This window comes from Anomalospiza imberbis, chromosome 18, assembly GCF_031753505.1.
Source record: "Anomalospiza imberbis isolate Cuckoo-Finch-1a 21T00152 chromosome 18, ASM3175350v1, whole genome shotgun sequence".
NCBI lineage: Eukaryota > Metazoa > Chordata > Aves > Passeriformes > Viduidae > Anomalospiza > Anomalospiza imberbis.
In genome coordinates, this window is record NC_089698.1 from 11,270,191 (window position 1) to 11,290,096 (window position 19,906).

At 39.3% G+C, this 19,906-nt stretch overlaps 2 protein-coding genes across 4 annotated transcripts in view; one reads left to right on the forward strand and one right to left on the reverse strand.

Annotated features, from left to right (window-relative positions):
- Nucleotides 1-19,906, reverse strand: part of RSPH14 (radial spoke head 14 homolog) — a 72,751-nt gene that overhangs the window by 15,595 nt on the left and 37,250 nt on the right. The window lies entirely within an intron of this gene.
- GNAZ (G protein subunit alpha z) overlaps nt 619-19,906 on the forward strand; it is a 50,458-nt gene continuing 31,170 nt past the window's right edge. The window contains exons 1-2 of one of the 2 annotated variants that reach the window (XM_068209069.1): nt 619-1,046; nt 3,934-4,064. The gene's annotated coding sequence lies outside the window, so the exon portion shown is untranslated. The remainder of the gene's footprint in view (nt 1,047-3,933; nt 4,065-19,906) is intronic. The other variant, XM_068209068.1, reaches the window with a different exon arrangement.

The following is a 19,906-nucleotide window of genomic DNA, read 5'->3' on the forward strand; positions in this document are numbered from 1 at the left end:
ATCAGCTACTTGATCAGGGTTGCAGATTCAACAATGCGACTAGTATTGTAGCCAAAAGGAAAAAGACACTAGGAAAAATGTAAAATATGAATTGCGTAAATCCATTAATGAGATGAAAATGATACTCATCGTTAATTAAAAAAAGCTGTAGTAAATACACAAATGCAAAAGGCAGAAGAGGAAAATCAGAAAAAAATATCCACCCAGTACTGAGAGCAACTGAGTGATGGTAGAAGTGGAAAGCAGACAGTAGATAAATCCCGTGTAACTAAAGAAACTGTTTTTTCTCCCTTTACCTTTCACCGCATCCTTCCAACATGTATGTGACTGGTTCGCCCTAAAACACGCATTGTGAAATCAATCCCAAAACTCCAGCCGCTGCCAGAGCCGGGCACTGCTGTGCTGCAGCGAGCATGGACCCGCGGAGCGGCCCCGGGTGCGGATGCAGTCGTGCAGAGGCAGAGCCCGTGGCACGTCTGTACCCGCACATTATGTAACGAGCGAGTGCAGCGGAGCGTACGAGCCGGGAAAGAGGCACAGACCCCTCGCCAACACCCAGCTCCTTGTGCGCCGCGGCGGGCGGGGGCGCGGGGGCTGCGGGCCCGGCCGCCCCCCGGGCGGGAGCCGGAGCGGAGCCGGCCGCGCCGCCGCCCCGCCCGCGGTACCCCCGCCGTTGGCGTGGAAACGGGCTGGCGGCTCCGGCTCCTCCTCCAGCGCCAGCCCCGCGCTCCCCCTGCCCGGCTCCCCGGCGAGAGCGCGGAGCACCTCCCTGTCTCCCGCGGGGGGCCGCCGGACAAGTGCTCCACGGCCGCCTTTACAACAGCCCGGGTTTTTACGGTTGTGTTTTCTAGGGAGAAGATGGGAAAGGGCAGGTTCCTGCTCCTGCTGGGGCTGCGGGGCTAGTCCCTGCAGTCGTGGTGTGTCTGCTCGGCAAATCACAGATGCTGATGTGAAAAAGGGCCAAAGCAGAGGAGAGGCGTCAGTGGATGCGAGCGTTTGTACTGATGGATTGAGGAGGTGGAGGCTGCCTGCCTGGTGCTGGAGAGGTGAGTGCAATATTCCGCATTTCCTTCTCTCTTAAATCAGTTCACTGATGAACATTTCCAAAATAAAAAGGCACTTACTTCTATAGCAAGAAGGAAAAGATGTTATTTTGAAACAATAAGCTATGCTTCTGCTGAATAAAAAATATGAGTGTCACTGTGAGGTAGAAACATTTCGCTGTGTGTAGACAAAAAATAGTAAGGGGAGGCAGGCTGCTGATACAGTGAAAATGACCTTCTCAAGGGATACCGGCCTTCTATTAGCTACTGCTTCAGCTTGGGCCCTTCTTCTAAAAATTAAGTGGTCTCCCTTTCCTAGCCTGAATCGTAACCCATTAATAGCCAATACCTGAGCCTTAATAAGATCCGCTGCGTTCCCTTAATGATTCAGAAAGATAATCCATTAGATTCTGCCTGTTGGGAGAAGAACCTCCACGCTATGTAGCACCTCCTCCCAGGGAAATGCAGCCCGGATAACATTCTATCGGAAAAGGCTCCTGCTGCCAAATTTCTGTAATAAGTCCTCCTGGTAGCAGTCTCATCTGCTTATTGGAAGGATGTGTGGCTCTGCAGAGCCCGGGTGCGTTCCCTCTCCATGTGTGCCCATGCATGTGAAGGAATGAGGAGGGTTTATATTAATCTGCACCTGTGGACGGCTCCCATCTGCACTTGTGAACCACAAGTTTTTTGGTATCTTTGCATTTGCATTTTGGGTGAGCACTTCATACACAAAACCCCCAAGTCTTCAATGGTAGCTGAGAGAGCTGCAGACAAATAGATGTCAGTTTAATTTCTGCTCATAGAACTGATGTGATCTGCTTTTGGCTGTTTCACTGTAGAAGCCGTTTAACGTGTGTTCTTGCAGTATTTATTCTGCAAGATACTGACCTATCTCAACATTTTCCTGAGAAGATTTGAGAAAAAATCACTAGATTTCCCTCCAGCATTTCTTTATAATTGTTTATATATCCATTTTCTGATAGCCTCACACCCACAAATTGATTTTTATTTGGGCTCAGTATTTCACGCCATTGTGGGTCACACCCTTCGGGTGGCCATCAACATTTCATCCATAAAGGTTACAACAGCAGGTCAGGTACTGTGAATACCTACTTGTGGATCACAAAGGGGCAAAAAATGAGTGTGTATTTTGGATTTAGGGAAAATTTTGTCTGACTTTATGGCTATAGACATTGGAAGTCCGAGCTGATGCCTTAGGTGCTGTTATAGGCAGAAATCCTCACTTTTCTTCAACAGGCACAGATTTGACAGCTGAACAGACACAGCTCTGCAGAACAGAGAGTGTTTTGCCATTAACTTGGCTGTCTCCATCAAATCATTTGTTTGGAAGCTATCATGCAAAAAGCTCAGATCCCTGCCCTTGGATTAAGGACATTATAGGAGGAGAGGCCTATATATATAGAAGGATGAAGATCCAGTCTTCAAGAAGCCAGTGACAGGTGTAATCAAAATAAACCCTCTTAGTTATAAGGCATATTTAGGAGAAAAACTCATGCTATCTTTTGTTACCAAAGCACTGACTGCATTTTCAGAGAAGAAACCCCTCCTGTGTACATATGTACGCTTATAAGGAAGAAAAGCTGATTAATTCTGTGCAAGGCATGGAAATTTCACTCTCACAATGGACCTTACAGAGAGGAATAAACTGCATGCTGCATAAAGAATGCTACACCTCTGGCTGAGATTATGTGCTTGTCACTTCACAGGCCACTGGTGAGAAGAGTTGAGTAAGTCTTCTGAAGGTACTACCTTGAATTTTGTAAGCCTCCAGAACAGTTTCATGTTTCAATTGCAGACCTTGGTTTTGAATTTAGTGTTGATAATCTAAAGATAACCAGCCAGGTAGCCCTGAAGGACTGAAGTGAAAGTGTTCTGGTTCTCTCAGTTCTGACTATGCACTGATGGAACAAGGTATGTTAAATTTAAAGAAGGGTAGATAGAAACAGAAATTTGTCCCTTCTTAAGGAATCTACCTGCTAAGCGGTGAGGAAGGGGATAAGGATAACAGAAAATTCAGTAGGTAATAAAAGCTCAAATCCTTAAATGGTGAAGTCAGCTCTTCCTCTATAGCTTAAGCAGATAAGGATTTTGACAGCAGCCTTGGTTGATACGCAGGGGTGAGGCAATATAGGGGATGATGCCTTTTTCTCTCTCCCCCTCCATGAATTAAAGAAAAATACTTCCAATTCCTTTGGGTTAAATCACAGTAATCCCACTTATTTCAGATGAGATTCTTCAGATTTATGTAACTAAAAATGAGAGTTGAATCTGACTATTTCTGCTAAAGTTTTGGTCCTGCTTTCACAGAAGTCACTGGAAGTTTTGGCATTTATTTCAGCTGGAGAGAGCCCAGGACACACAGTTTCAATGATCAGGCTCTCCCTTGCCTTTAGGAACAGCAATGTTGAACAGTTTTGTAGCTGGTTTCTGTGAGGTCACAGGCTCAATGACAAATTCAGTAACTCTCAACTTGCATCACAAACTAATTCATAAATTATCAGCTATTTGAATTATGCTTTTTTACTGAGGAAATGGGAGTGTTATTCCCATGTTAAGGTTGACAGTACCCACCCTCAGCAGTTTCTACACAGGCAATCAACTATTTTCTTTTTCCTAAGAAATTTATTCAAAGGCCCTTAAAAATCATAATCTTGGCCTATGTGCATAAAATCATATTTACACTTAGCAGAATTTTCCTATTTTTGTTTAAAAAGAAGCTAAATTTTGTTCTTTGTGATCCCCAAAGTATCCAGAATAAATCCACATCCATTACTAGTTACAACAGATTCCCTTCACTTACTTGAGAGGATGATACGACTTTTATTTTGTATGTTATATTCAAAGTTCACATTTTTATTAAACTTTCCAGAATTCAAGAGTGGTGATGAGGAAGTCCAAATTTCAACTATTATATTGATGAAAGAATAATCCCAAGAAACACTATACTGTTCCAAAGCAACCATAATCAATTCTCTTTGCAAAGTTCCCTGGCAATTTAAGGTATGTGGAACAGACAAGATGACAGAGAACGGCTAAATACAGTTTGATTTATTCTGTTATTGTATCAGGAGTTGATACATATTAACAATTTAAGTTGTTTTAGCTTTCAAGTGGAATCAAGGACAGAATTTAACCCTTGACATGAAGGCTACAGAGAAAATACTCTTCTCTGAACTGTTGCTATTCTTTCACACTGAAGGGCACTGGTGGAGTTGGATGGAAGGAACAGATTGATGATGGGGCCATCTCTTCCATCCTACCCAGACTTCAAACATTGGCTACTCTTAAATACATTTAAACTCACAACTAACAAAACACATGGCAAAAATTCAGAAGACAACAACTCTCTATGTTGTTTTTTGTTGTTTTTTTTTTTTTTTAACTTCTTCAGCTCAGAGCATTTTCTGTGGTTCAGGAGAAGCTCAAGTCTCAGAATCCCATTTTATTATTTAGTACTGGACACCCAGTGAATCATTAGGGAAGATGGTTTTACCCAACAAATCCTATCTGCCTGTTGTTTTCTCTTTAAGCCCCTTATACCAGAGAGTTGTTTCTTCTCTGGATTCCTAAGCCATCACATCAAAAACACAAATGTGATAACACTTCCACATGATTCTACATTGCAGAAATAACCTGTTGGATTACCAGTCAACACCTTGGCCAACAGAAAAACTTAAAGAGGCAAATCGAAAAATTCTAAGTATTTGTTTTGCTCACACACATCAAAAATAATGACTGGAAAGTAAATAATAATTTCATAGGAATTACAATTGGTTAATCTGTTATTTTTACAGTGGATTTATTAAGTAGCAATTGCCTGGACTTGGCAGTTGGAAGGAATTATTCTCATCACTTTCAAACATCCATAACATGGATATGTACATATAGAGTAGCTGTTAAGGCTTCCCTTTTACCTGGTGGAAGAAAAGGAGATTTCTCCGTTGGAGTTACCCAGACTAGTTTCTGACTACCATATTAGCGTGAGATTGAGCTGACCTCTGGAAATGACAGCTCCTCTCCACTGCCTCTGAGGGAAGCACTGAGTGAGTGGCTCTGAGGTAGCCACCTACATGCAGATGCTAAATCTGCACAGATGAATCCCACTCTTACTGTCTATAATGTAATGTTTAACCAAGATTTACTAGTTAATTATGAAGATATTTTCATGGTTCACCATAAATATTTGTAAGTCATAATGCAGTTGCCATTCCCTACCTACCAGCCCTGTTTCCTTGACAGTGACTGGGCTGATGTTGGCTTCCTCCTTGGAGTATCTCAACAACGGTATTGGTCATGGCACTGGAAAGGCTTCACTGGAACAGCACCAGTAATCCAAATCTTTTATCAATTCTTCCTGGTGACTCTGGCAGTATTCTAGCATACATTCCCAGTGTGTTTCTACTGATTTTCTGTGCCTGCTTCCTGTATTTTCAAACCTTGCCCAGACAATGTGGAATAAGCACCTTTAACTTCATAAACCGCATGAGCGCAAATACAATTAGGCAGCGTAGCAAGTGTTGATGTACAAATACAGTTGACACTGTTGTGTTGTGGAAGGAAACAACACAGTGGAGCTGAATTGATTACAATTCAGTGTCATGGCACAGTAACAAAAACCCAGCTGGGTGTTTAGCGCTGAGAGGGCTTGCTATTCAGAGGGGGCATGCACCTGGTTATTATATTCCTTCCTTTAAAAGAGAAAAGTGTGTATGATTCAAAAGGATACTTACCTACCAGCTAAGGGAACATCTTTCTGAAGATAATACAATTTGAGCTATTAGGTTGGATTTTTCAAGTAAAGAGTTTTGTCTCTGACTATTAACAGCTCAAGTCGTATCATCCAAATATTGGAATGTGTTAACAAAATATGATTTCTTTTGGATTCTTTTGGATGTATAATATCTATTTATACATATATATGCATTAGAATATGTTTTTTTATTTGGATGTCTTATGAGGAAAGAAAGACCAGGATACTGGCTATTGCCCTCTCTAGTGTTTACACTGCAGGACAGGATTCAAACCAATACTACAGGAAATATTTTTTATACCATTTAAAGCACCTAATTTAATAAATTAATGCATATGATGCTAGCCAAGTCCATTATAAACTAAAATTTTCCAGAATTAACACGATTGCACGAGAGCACCTCTCGGTACTACCAGCTAGTTGATTGTTGCAACAGGGCCTTGGCAAGAAGATTTTGTCTCAAGATGCCTTTTTGTGCCTTACCTTTTAAATTTGGCAGAGTTCAGGGTACCACAGCAGAAGCCATTTTGTGACGGGAAGATATTCATATATTCTTATCATGGCTAAGAATCTATTGAGCTTCCATGTTATATTGCTCAGTAATGGTAGAACCTCACCTTAATCAGTCATTTCAGAGACATGTTTTTAATCTTTTTCAATCCATCTATGTCCATGAACAGATAAACTCACCTTAATTTCTAATTCAGTGACATATATGTAGGTATTTAAAATTCTAAGGCTAGCCTACTCCAAATTTGAACAATTGTTCTATTATCATATTGGTTCTGTTCCCTGACTAGATGTCCTCTAGTTAAGTCCTCTGATTATGTTTCATACTGTGAATGTTCCTGAAAGCAAATCTGAACTTTGCCTCATAGCTGTGATTACACAGGTGTGTCAAGTTTGCTTTTTGCATGTGTGCTCACAAAAAGCAACAGAATACTGAAGACTTCATGTAATTTTTTTTTTTTTTATGTTACAGGAACGAATTTTTGGCTACTAGGTTCAAGGGATCAACAATTGTTTTAAATGTGGCAAGACTTGAGGCTGATGTGCAGTTCAGTATTATATCAGCACAATATTATTTGCTCTTACAGGTCAAGTAAATATACAATGGTCTAAACAAATTAAAGTATCAGGTAATATCAGGAAGAGGTAGGAATCGGTGACTTTTAACACTGCAGACTACAATTCTCCCTTTTTCCAGAGAGGCCTGATTGTACCCTGCAGTCCTGAATGGTGCAAATTCTATATAACAGAAGCTAAAACATCTATAAAGTAATAATAGTAATAACCTACCATATAGACAAGGAACTGAATTATTGGATCTCTTACAGTCCTGTTCTCTGTCAGCACACACGGGTTATAAACTAAAATTAAATGTTTACAGAGGATATTACTGTGGTGTGTGACAAGAAAAACCTCTCTCTTTGCTGTATCCATGGCATAGCAATTCTGCCCTTTTCCCACTTCTGCAGTCAAGGAAACCAAGAACAGCCACTGATACTGTGGCCTCTTGGGATCATACCTGGAAACTGGTCTAATTCACACAGCCACTTAGGCAGCCCCAACCTGGCTCTACAATAAAGGCTGGATCATGAAAATTACTTTCTCCCTCAGATGAAGACTAGAAGTGTTTGAGTTTCTCTGTATTTTTGATTACTTTACGTTGCTTTTCTAGTTGTGTCTTCTGATACTGGAAAGTAATGAACCCCAAGTAGAAAATACTGAAATATTCTAATTCAGAAATCATTTAGACAGAATTGATCTGGAAGAAATGGGTGATGCCCATTATAGTAAAAGTGTGCTCTGATGGGGAGATTAGGCACACAGGCATATGGAACTCTGGGACTATCTTTAAATATTGTAGACTTAATTACCAAGTGATGGGAGAACTTTTCAGTGAGCAGCACGATTACAGTCTCTAGGTATTTTCATTCAGTATCTTCTTTGTGGTGTTGGATACCTCCGATGACAGGAGCCTGTAACTCATCAAAGCTTATCTATACAACTGTAGCTTTGGATTTTGGATACATTATGTTTTCATTATTAACCTGTGAAGAATTATTCCCAGACCTCATTGAAAGTTTACATAAACAAGTCAAGTCAAGAAAATAGTAAAGTATTTGTTTTAAAGGAGACCAGATGGAATGCTGTCAATCTATGCAGCACTGTTCTTACTCAGCTGTGAGATATGAAGTGCAAATGGAATTTCTTAGACATGGTGTTTATGATCTGTCTTTATCTATGTTGCAAAGACTTATAGTTGATGGAGGTATGTTAACAGTACATCAAACTCATTGTTTACTTGGTGTCTGCATCTTATTATCAGAATCATCAATTATAGTTTCCATAATTTCAAAGATGTAATTTAAAAGGATACGTTTTTTCAGAGTTAGCTAGTTACAAAATTCATAGAAAATACTATTTTTTCACTACAGTTTCTTAAGCTTCTATTGGGATTGGTCAGAGGCAAGGGGTGATCAACAGAAGACAAGAAATAGAAGGTCAAGATTAAAAGATTTCAGAAAATAATACAGGTGTGCAAGAGGTCAAGGACTTGGCTCTTTCTTTTAACTTTTGCAAAAACCTTTACAAATGTCACCCTTACCAATGAGCTCCCTCCTGCAATCAACACAAAAAATGGGAAGGGATAGTTAAAATTATTTTTGAGCAGAGCACTAGTTAACAGTAGACATGAGAATCTGAAATACAAACGAAAATTGTACCTCATACTTATGAACTGAAAAAAGGAGAGTTCTTAGAATAGCCAAGGAGACACAAACACTATCGTGATGACAATGTCCTGACTTGTTCAGTGCCACTCCTGTGTCTCTAACAGAGCAAAACTACTTCCAGCTTTTAGTGGAGGTTTGCCTATTGCACTGAGCCTTCAGCCAGCAAAGAGGTGACACAAACTGGGGTTTATTTCTCCTGAGCTATTTGGCACAAAATATTCTTTGGGATGAGGAGAAGACTGCCAGTAGGTGTGTGTCAGTGGCATTGCATCCCAATGGGACTGCTGCCAGCTGGAAGAGATTGAAAGCAAATTGCAATTGCTGTAAGGTGGGTTTGGGCTGAAAGCTAAGCCAGCTGTGAGCTCTGTAGCTATTGCCTGCCTTTGTGCCTTTGGCAGAGGTGGGAAGACACCTCATTGGGCATTTTCCTCGAGTTGAGAAGTAAGAAATTTTATGTGCCTTGTTTTCTGGAATGCCTGTAGCTTTTTTGGGTAGATTGTGGGTTGTTCTTACTACTAAGGTGCATCCTGAAGGGGAATTTTTCAGCCTTGCTACAACAGAGATGCAAAAGTTGTTTGAAAGTCAGAGATGGCTTTAAAAGGCAGTAGCCCTTTTCATAGTTAAAATACTGATTCCAGAATCTCAATTTGAAAGTCTTGAGGTGTGCTGTGAATGAACCAAAACATAACAAAAGCTGTGCTTTTAGGCACAATTGTCCTGGTAGTTATCAGTCAAGGAACAGTGTAATACCGAACCAGTGGTACCTGAGATCACTGAAAATGCAGACCCCACACCTCACCCCAGTCAGCCAAGTAATCTGAGTGCCCTCAGAGATATCCTTGTAGTCCTTTAATGAAATTTTCAAGATGAATTATTGTTCTGCTGTGCATTGTGGATATTTCCCTCCCATCCTCTCCCCTTGGTAAATCTGCTTTGTGAGTTTAAGGTGGATTTGGAATCCCTACAGCTGCAATAGCTTTTGCACTGTTTTGACCCAAATATGGCTTGCTGAGAAATTCATGTCCAGCCCCTCTGCCAAAGGCTGGATGTGCTGTGGGTAACCTCCACCATGTGTATTATTTCATGTCCCAGATCTGTGCCTGTTTCACAGAGCTGCTTCTACAACGATATCAACAGTAGATTTTTAGTGAGCAAAAAGAAATAAAATGGTGAGTCATCAGCTTTTTTCCTGCATATCTCATCTGTGTGAAATGCAGAATGCTAATAGAATAGTTAGGCATCAGCGATAAAATTCCAGCTTTATGTGCCATCTTAATAGTAGGCTAGAGTGTCACCAGAAGTATTTTTTTCCTGGTAATATGAGAAATGAATAACTAAGGATCCACTGCTGAATAATGAATAAACTAAAGGCTCGATTAGCACCTTTCAGCTTTCAGATAATTTTAGCGCTGCAGCTGCTTGAGTCAAGAAGAGATGTCACTGAGAGTAAAAGGAACAGAAAAGCAACTACCTGAGATGCTGCTGTTAAAGCTGTGCTGTGAGAGTGGTGGTGTACATTTGGCTGGTCAGTGAGGCTCCCCCTTAAACTGACAGGACTCATGCAGATAAAAACTGCAAAATTTGAGGATTTTACTATTAACAGTAACAGTAGATCATGTGTGTAGTGTCATAAATCAACCCATCAATTCTCAATATATGATTCAAGAACCTGCTTCAAAAAAAAGGAATGAAATTACCAGGGTCCTAAAATGGTGAGCTGACCTCTATGTACCTTAAAGAGGAGGAGACAAGTCCAGTTAGGGTGTGATACTAAAGGGAAACTTTTCTGACCTCAGCAAAGGAGAACTTGTACAGCAGGAGAGAGATGGATTATTTAGAGACAGAATTGAAGGGCTAAAGGATGAGTAAAAATATAGACATACTGGCTGCATGGCTAGGAAGTTTGCAGGACTACAGAGAATAAAAAAAAACAGGGGAAAAAATCTGAATGACGAGAATGCCCTTACATGCAACACAACTTGAACAGGAGCAGTGATTACTCTCCTCCCCCTCTCTCTCCACACACACTACATATACACAGAAAAGCACTGGTAGTGTTAATAGAACACCAAAAAAATCATCAGTATGTGCAACAAAATTGGAAGCTACACCTGCTAATATTACTAGTAGTGGTACAGTTACTAATGAAAAATAAAACATCAAGAAAAATTACTGGATTTTGCTGTATCCCTAATAACAAAATCAAATCCATCTATCATTCATATGTTTCAGGTTTGGGGAAAAATAACAATTTACAAGCTTGCTTTAGGCTGAAAAATAACAACTTTGCCCAGCTAAATCTAAATCATGGTACTTCTATGTTAAAGTAAATACCCAGATTAAAAATCTACACAAACTTCCTCAAAAGATGGGCTTACATTTAGCAGCTTCTTTTGTTACTTATCAATTTTAAAAGTAATTAATATTAATCAATATACAGTACCTAAAGTTTTGTATTTGTTTTATAGACAAAAAAATCTATTCTTGGAATGATATGAAAGCCATCCACAGTTTTGACAGAATCAGTATAGCCCTATGAACACGTGAAGCCATCCAACCGAGTCTTGTCATAGCATGACTCAAAATGGATGTGGTCAAATCTGGCCTCGGCTCTTCTAAGATTGATGAAACTAGGAACAAACTTAGTGAATAACTGCAAAAGCCAGGCTGGGAACATGTGCACAGAACAAGAAATTAATGTTGAAACACAGTGATACTGATAATGCTTCAGCATTTCCTGGAAATACAGTCACGCTGAGATCATACAAAAGCAGGGAGCTGAAAATTAAACTATGTTCATAGCTATTTTTACAGAAGTTCTCACCGTAGATATTCTGATATATGAAGAGTATGAATCATGCACTGAATACTAAATTTTCATCAGTAAAACAGTCTATATTGCTGGCACTTTGATATCCTGCTTGCCATGTTGCTAAATGCATTGTTTTTGTTTTCATCCTGTTCAAAACCAAATACTGGCTCATTTCAAAACCTACCGAAGTCAACAAAACCATTACTTTTTATGGTAAGCGGATCACAGCACTTTATAGGGTTTGGAATGTTTTTACTCTTGTTTTCTCTTAATAAATACTGTCACTGTTTCTCGTGAGGAAGAACTATGAATACCCTCACCCCAAAGTGTCACTTATCATAGGGTGCCATTTCACCATAATTACTGAAGTTCCTCTAGCTCATTTTACATTCTCATTTAATGACACAAAGAAATATTTTTCATCTCAGTAGAAAAAGCAAGGTTGAGTAAGAGGAAAAACCTAACATTATCAAAGGAACTTAAACTCTTCAGAGCACAAGTGGTGAAAAACACACTGAGACTATTGCTAGAGATGTTTGCACTGCTACTTTAGCTTCACTTTTTTGGATAAATCAGGCCTTCATCCTCTTCAAATCTGCAACCTGCATCTCCACCCATGACCAACTTGCTTATTAAAAGGCTTTTTAAAAAGACTGATGATAGGAATTTAACTACCAGTGTCCTCTAATATTCATTGTATGTTCAACATAAGCTGCTTATAATCAATCGTGCGTGAGGAGCCAGCAGGGAGTGACTGGGATCCCTGTGCTGTGTGGTGGTGGGTGTGTAACTGCAGCAACTGCAGCTGGGGTGTGAGGAGGGTGTGATCACCCTTCCAGAGGGAGAGAATTGAAAGGAGAGACAGAAGAGAAATCCTTGTAGCTGCTAAACCTCAAAAGGATGTCAGGTTCTTTCTGGCAGCAACAATTAGTCGGTGGTGGGCTTCTGTGTTGGTGTTTTGTTTTGGTTTTGTTCAGGGGGAGGTGTCAGTGAAGGAAAAATGGGAGCTAAAGAGGTTGATGCATCAGATACCAAGGTCTTTTTGATTTACTGTGAATGAAAAAGAACTTAGTTTCTATAGGTGTCTACAGAACATTATCTAGATGGCAAAATGATGGCTTGGCTTGGCTTTTGAAACCAGGAGCTTATTGGCCATTGTACAATGTTTTACTGAAATGTTTCTGGTCGCAGAATTATTTTCTGTGAAGTAACATATATCTGTGTTTTGGATTTGGCACAAAGCAATTTCATATCAAAACCAGAACATGGGTAACTTCCTTCATATTCATCTTATAAAAAAAGGTCCTTTGAATTTGAGAGTAACTCCAACAACAGCTCAGCTGTCTGAGATGTACCTGCTGAAGCTCTTGCAGGCAGCAGGAGTGTGCGACTGTCAAAGCTTCTGAATTTCAGAAGAGAAGCAGAATGAGACCAGGCGTAGGCTGCAGCTGTAATCTGTGCTTGGTAGCATCCAAGTCCTCTCCCATGAGTCACACTGCTGAGAACATCGTGGATTCTCTTTAGCCTCTTGGGATTTTTTTTTTTTTTGGCCCTGGACTGCAGTCTAATACTTGTTCCTCTTCTCATCTCCCTTTTGCAGATAAAATCATGTTTAATTTGGGTTGTTAAGAAGAAACCTAGAAAATCCACAGTTTTGGTATCCACAGATGTAGATACCTTCTGACATAGTTCATATTGTTAATTTTATGTGTGGCCTAGGGCTGGAAAATACTCTCTACCCTACCTACCCAATTAATCCCTGATGATAGCCCTGTCTTTTCTGCTGACATTGACACTCTCTTCCTTTCTTTCTCTTATTATATTAGGAACAGCATTTTAATCCATGATTCTGCCTTGTTGTGAGGTTAATAACCTGACGAAAGTGCTGAAGTTTTCTTGTCCTTCCCTAAATTCCCTTGTCCTTCCCATCATGAGAACTATTGGCTCTATTCTTCCACTGTACTGTTTTTCTCTCTTCCATTTTGACAGCTCTTCGATGTTTTCTCTGCACCATGTTGCTTTTTCTCTCATGCTTTCATTGAGCTGCTGCCTCTGAACTCCCTTACGATTCATGTGAATCTTCTATAATCCTTTTTTGACTTTTTCTCATGTTGGGAACTTGCTGCTCCTGCATACTCATTCAACCTATGTCTGTTTTTCTGTTTTTTCATTCACCAAGGTTCTTTTGATTTGTTCTCTCTGAAACATTACTCATTCTCTGTTGCTTAGTTTCCAGCTTTAACTATCGCATTGCCAGTCCTCCCATGCTCTCACCCAGCCTTTCCATGAATTCAGTGTTTATTACTTCTACTGAAATGGTTCCTGTATTTTGCTCTTCTCCTTCCAAAACCTTTTGCTCTGCCTCTCCCTGCAAGTCTATTCTTGCCAGCTTTCCAGTCCTGATCCACTCCCAACAATGTCCTTTCTCCAGCAAAACCATTCTGATGGAAGTCTAATGATTTAGGCAATTTCTTCCAACATGAACACCCTGGATTTATTATCTCCTTTTTTTTTTCTCCTAGTGTAATTAAATTCCATATGTGCAGACCCATCTTTACAGATTCTGAGTAAATCCTTTCCCTCTGGTCTTTTTTTTCCTGTGTGCAGATTTCTGCTGATCTTATGCCAGTATGATATAGTAAGATGTGCCCATCTGCTCCTCTTGCCTCATCTTTCCTTCCTCTATTGCTATCTCTTCCTTTTTTTTCATGGATACATGATTCCTTGCTTCCTGTGTTTATATACCATTCAATTTACCCTAGAAATCTTACCTAGCTTCTGTAACTTTATTCCCTCATTCCTTGCCTTAATCTTTGCTTTTCCTCCAGTTCTTGCCCTTAAAACCAGCAGAACAGTTGCTCCAACATACTTTCTTATGCATCATCACAGATAAAATTCATCTGTTGTTTCCAGAATTCCCATTTGCTGGAGCATCTTCTCCTTGCCTCTTACTTGGCCTTGAGCTTTAATCTTTAAATCTTCAATGGCTGCTTTTCTCTATTGCATTAAACAAACCTCCTGTCTTCAGGACACTCTTATCTGTACCCAGACTCTCATGTTCTCACTACAGGGATTCCCATAGCTCATGCTTGTTACTGGAACAGCTACAGCAAGCATGGTTTTGCTTTATTATGTCACTTTTAAGGCCCAGGAAGAGAGACTGCCTTTTACAAGGCTATACTGTTCTCCTGTTACAAATCCCTCTTAAAATTTCTTTTGCTAAAACTACCAAAATGCCCTTATCTTTCACAAGGTATTGTGTGCAATAAGGTTGTATGAGTGATAGGAAATTTGCCATTATATTCAAAAAAATCTAATGTTTACTAGTGCTTTTAAAAAAAAAATGTAATAAAATAATTTCTTTAGCCCTGTAAGATTCATGAAACAGCGACCCTGTGAGTCTTAGCTCTTGAATCACCCACATAAGGCTTATGGGTCCCACTAGTGACAAAAGCCAAACAGCAACACTAATGAAGACATAACCTCCACTGCTGTCATCACCCGAGTGCTTACAAAACACTGAGTGGCTACTGCATTTTGTTTGCTGCTTTATTGCACACTTTTAAATGGTCTGATGTTTGTACATCCCTAAAGCAGATGCTGTGTGTGTTGTTTCTTCTCACCCTTGTCTAGCAGCCAGGATTTCCTGCACACCCACTGCTAGACCCACTGTAATATTCTTGTTCTTGCAATGCTTTTTGATGCCAGTCTAAAGGTCACCTCGAAAGCGGCTGCTGTGGCAGACTCTGGTTTAGTCAAACCGCTGTGAAGCACAGCAACTCCCTGTGCAGCCACTGACACTGCTCTGGGTTTTTGGCCATGCAGCTCAGAACAGAAAGAACTGTGGTGTATCTGGCTCTATTCAAGAGTCAGTCAGTCTCATGTCTGGTTGTGTTGGTGCTTCTCACTGTCTCACTGTAGTTTGTGGATGTTGCTAAAACAGGTCATAATTTAAATAACTACTAAGTATTTTAGGTATTAATGCTTCACAGATTTTATGTTTCCAACTTCCTCTAGTAAGTGGAGTGTGCACAGTTAAAAGAAAAATAACCAACAGATTTTTGTTGAATGCTTGGTTTATAAGAAATACTATGTTTTCATGATAAGTTCCTACGTTTCCCTAAATATTGGATGAAGCCTGTATGCTAAATTTTGGCTGGGTGATATACTTAGCTGGTGGATATCCCTAACCAGCATAATTTGTATTGTGGTACTGCTAAAGTTTGTTGGATATTTTCCAAACAATACACAAAGATGTTTAAGCTAATGAATGTAATATCTCACTGCAGCAAATCTGTTCTGTCCCATGTCAGGCAGACTCGATCATACACTGATGTATGATCATACACTTGCTGTATAGGTCTATGCCTATACAGCAAGTAATTTTCTTTGGGTTCTCCCTTATCTCTTTGTAAAACTTCCTTTGCCATGTATCACAAAATGGTGTACCTAGGTGGCAATTCTTTTAGTTGAGCTCAGATTTTATGCCACAAATCTGAGTATTTCTATAAAATCACAGTAGGAAACAGCAGATGAGAACCTAATGGACCCACCAATTGTTCTTCTTGCAAGGGTGCTAAAAGCAGCTGGAGCTGGCAACAGTCAGTGCTGGTGACACTAAGGAGCTCATGGTATGGCACCAGTTCTGATCAGTGCCTTTCTCATCCCCTGCCTTGGACTGAGTTCCGGATTAAACTTTTTAAATAATTGTTCTTTCACCTTCTTTGACAACTTTTATTGTAAGAATCCCATCCTTACACAGCAGCTTCTGTTATTTGGTATTGTTTACTGTGGCCAAGGTCCTGTGCCATGAATATGCATTTCTTGACTCACTTTGCTGTTCCTCTCATTTTGGTATCTTTTGCACAGACATTAATAATTTCTTCGCTCTGTTTTGGGGAGTTGGTATAGAGGATAGGTCCTATTTCTCAAATAGAGATCAAGATGGAACAAGTAAACAACGATTCCAAACACTCAGCTAATTATATAATGACACTTCTTTCTTCACTCATCTGACTAACAGAATACATGTTTTAACTGCTGCAAAAAATAAACCTCAAATTCATCAGCTTTCTCTGCTGTTTTCTTGTTCAACAGCTACATCTGGCCCATCCTTTGTTTTGTGTGAGATTATAGTGCCTTAATGTGTAGTTGAAAGTTTTGTCATAACTTGAACATACCTCCTTGTCTTTCAGGTTTCAATGATTGTATAAAGAGAATGACAGTAATATCTGTGGCCACAGTTTTAAAATAACTTTCTTCTGCTAAAAATGGACTTCAATTCCCATGCATTAAAAAGTAATTTCTGTGAAGTTATTTCAACCTTGCATTTCTACAGCATGCATGTCTTGGAGTCTTTCGTGGATGCTTCCTAGATCCAAAAATCTGGACCGATTTTCCCATTTCTTGTGAGCCTCAGTTCTTTTATTTTTCTCTCTCTCCCTTAAAAAAAAAGCCTGCTTAGTAGAACACTTTATTTCTTCCTCAGTAAATGCCTTGGGTATGTCCTGATATATCACACTCCCTTGTGTCTTCTTCTCTTTCATTAATAGTATAAAAATTATTGAAAGTTAAAACATGCAGAAATAAGGTTTTGTTAAAGTACAGAAATTCTCAGTGGATGTGTATAATCAGTAGAAACTGCAGTAGCTTGGCTTACACTTGTAGGTGCCACTTCTTACTAGACTTGCTTGAGTTTGCTTTTACATGGGTGTAAAAGCTTTTTACTCTGTGTGAATGGGTAGGTGGTCATGAATCTAAATTATCAGACCACTTGCACTTGAGGGATAATACAGCTTTGTGCCTACAACTCCAGCTGAAATTCCTGCTGCCAGCAGCATGCTGTGTGCAGTCTCTGTGCTGTGAGAGTCACAGCCACTGGTTTTGTTCTCAGCTTAGGAGTCACTGCCTTTCTCCAAGATCGAGGGGGAAACATCTTTCCAGGCAGGTTCTGTAACTCTGTGTTCCACGGTGACGTGTCAGCAGCTCATGAATCCAGAGACAATGCTTGGATCTTTCCTTATGGAAGCGTTTACAATTCAGTTGTGGTGGTGTGTCATTCTCCTTCCTATGGCTCTTCTCCCTCTGCTGCCATAACTTGGGAATGGGGAAAGTGCTGGGAAAAGGGATAAGTGTTTATATTACACACACACAGATCAGTTTGCACAAGCTAGGAGTGATGGATAGGGGCAAAGAGCGAGCCTAGATATGAAACCAACAATAATGACTGGTTTTATTGGCTACAAATGGGTGGTCAGAACAAACTCTCAGCTTAATGGGCTTCAACACTTTAACATGGTAACCAGAGCAGAATTTTGTTCAGGTCTCCTCCCTACTCCAGGAATTGGTAGCATTCCTCTTTTGATAATGGCAATAGATCACCATTAGGTCAGGATTTGGGACATGTTAATCTTATCTTGTGGGAAAAGCTACTCTAGTGATGACAAAACAGCCCATCTATATCATCAGACTTAAAACCCCCATGTTTTCTTAACATTTTGAGTCTTCAGTTGTCAGGAGAAGGCAAATATGTTAGTTTAGACACACAGATACAGTATAATCTGGTCATTTGAATAATGAGATTTTTTAAAATAAACTTTACACAAGTGTACAAGTGAAAGGAGGCAATAAGGCTTTCCACTAGAGTAACTGAAAATGCACTTACCTAATTAGAAACTTAAAACACTTATATGTTTAATATGAAATCTGATTTTAAGAATCCAACAAATTCTAGACTGCCTTATTTTCTGAGTGTATTCCAAGAAAAAGTAAACCTGGTAAGAGGAAGTTTATCTGTATGTAGCCAGGGCAGAAAACTGCAGTAATAGTTTGTGAAGTTTCCTGAATTTTAAAAAGTATTGATTGTTAACATGAGAGATTTTTTTCACTGTGTATGGGAAAACTTACTCAAATACACAAAACTTTTTTACTGTAGTTCCTGTTTAAAAAGAAAATTTACTACTCTGCTTTACAAAGCAATAATATAATCACCTCATTGTGCTACTACTTGAAATAGTGATATCCAAATATTATTGCAATATGAGCAATAGGAATGACTAGAAGTCAGGGGGAAAAAAAATAAAGAGTGTAAAACTAATGTGTATTTACATACTCCTGGTCTTTCCTATAATGAGATTCTACTTTACATTTTTTTTGGTCTTAAACATATTAATGAATGGCAAACAAAATAGTTGATATGTAAAACACTGTGGAATATGAATGATGCATCTGAATGTGTTACAGAAATATGCAATAGGAAATATGCTACAGAATGTATGAGCTGAATGAAAATCAAAGATTGTTCCTGAGAGAGTCTTTCTACCCAACCATTTGTCATAAATGTTTGAGGCAAGTAACATCAAGTTTAAAAAAGATCTGCTTGTCTTATATGGTCATAAAATCTCCAGATTGATCCTAAGACTGCTGCCTTTTGGCAGGAATATGTGCCCTCTTGCTGCTCGTTGCTAGCAAGCCTCTTTTGTTCAGGATGGAACTGAGAGAATAAAGAGAGAGAGTCTTATGTGTTTCTTGCAAAATTCTTCACCTGTAAATACCTCCATGCATAGAAAATGTCATAAAGAATTCAGCAAGTGGTTTTATCAATGACATGAAAATGAGGCCTGTGATGATGAGGATTTAAAGGAGAACCAGTTTGAAATGTCCCGAACGTGTCAGAATAAGTGTGATTAGTGGAAGCAGCTCTGATTTTTATACAAGTAAAATAAGAATCTGGCCTGATATCTAATACAGGAATTTCATTCTCTCTGCCTGGTTAGAAAGTTATTCATTAAGAAACAGCTTCCTCAATTCTAATTTTTCATTTTCTGTGATTATTGGAAAAAGTGACTCATTTGAAGAAAGTGTAACTCCTCACTTGGGAGGGTTTTTCTTTCCACATCTTCAGAGTAAGTAAAGTTGTGCTAATTACAATTCTATTAATGTGTACACTAGTTTTTAAATTTTTCACTGATTAATCTGTTCTTCACGAGCTAATGTCGTGTCATACAAAGACAAGTATGATAAATATAGCTGATATTAAGACTCCTGTAGAATTTCAGACCAGGTAAAAGCAATACATGGTGCCTTTGGGGCAAAGGATTTGGATGTCTTTACATTTAAGATGCTTAATTTGCCAGTCTGTTCAAGCACTGTGGTCCCTATAGACAAAGACAAGAGACAAGGACTTCAAACTGCTATGAAGAGGTGACTCTCTGTGCCAACTGATAGTTTAGAACAGTTCAGAGTCAGATTAGTTTAGAATATAATTCTAACCATATTCCAATAATATGGTTAGTTAGAAAGTTAAGTACATGAGGTTGCAAGTAGTTGTAGTTATACTTTTTTTCTCACAAAAGCTTGAGGCTCAACATCTGGCTTGGAACATTCTATCTCTCTCCTGGTAGTGTGGAATCATTCTCTTTAATATGTGTTTTAATTTATTGTCACATCTACATTTAAATATTGGTAAGTTCAAATAGGGAAACTTAAAAAGGCTTGTAGAGCAACTTTGAAAATGGTGTTGGGAGACTTAGTTTTATTAAAA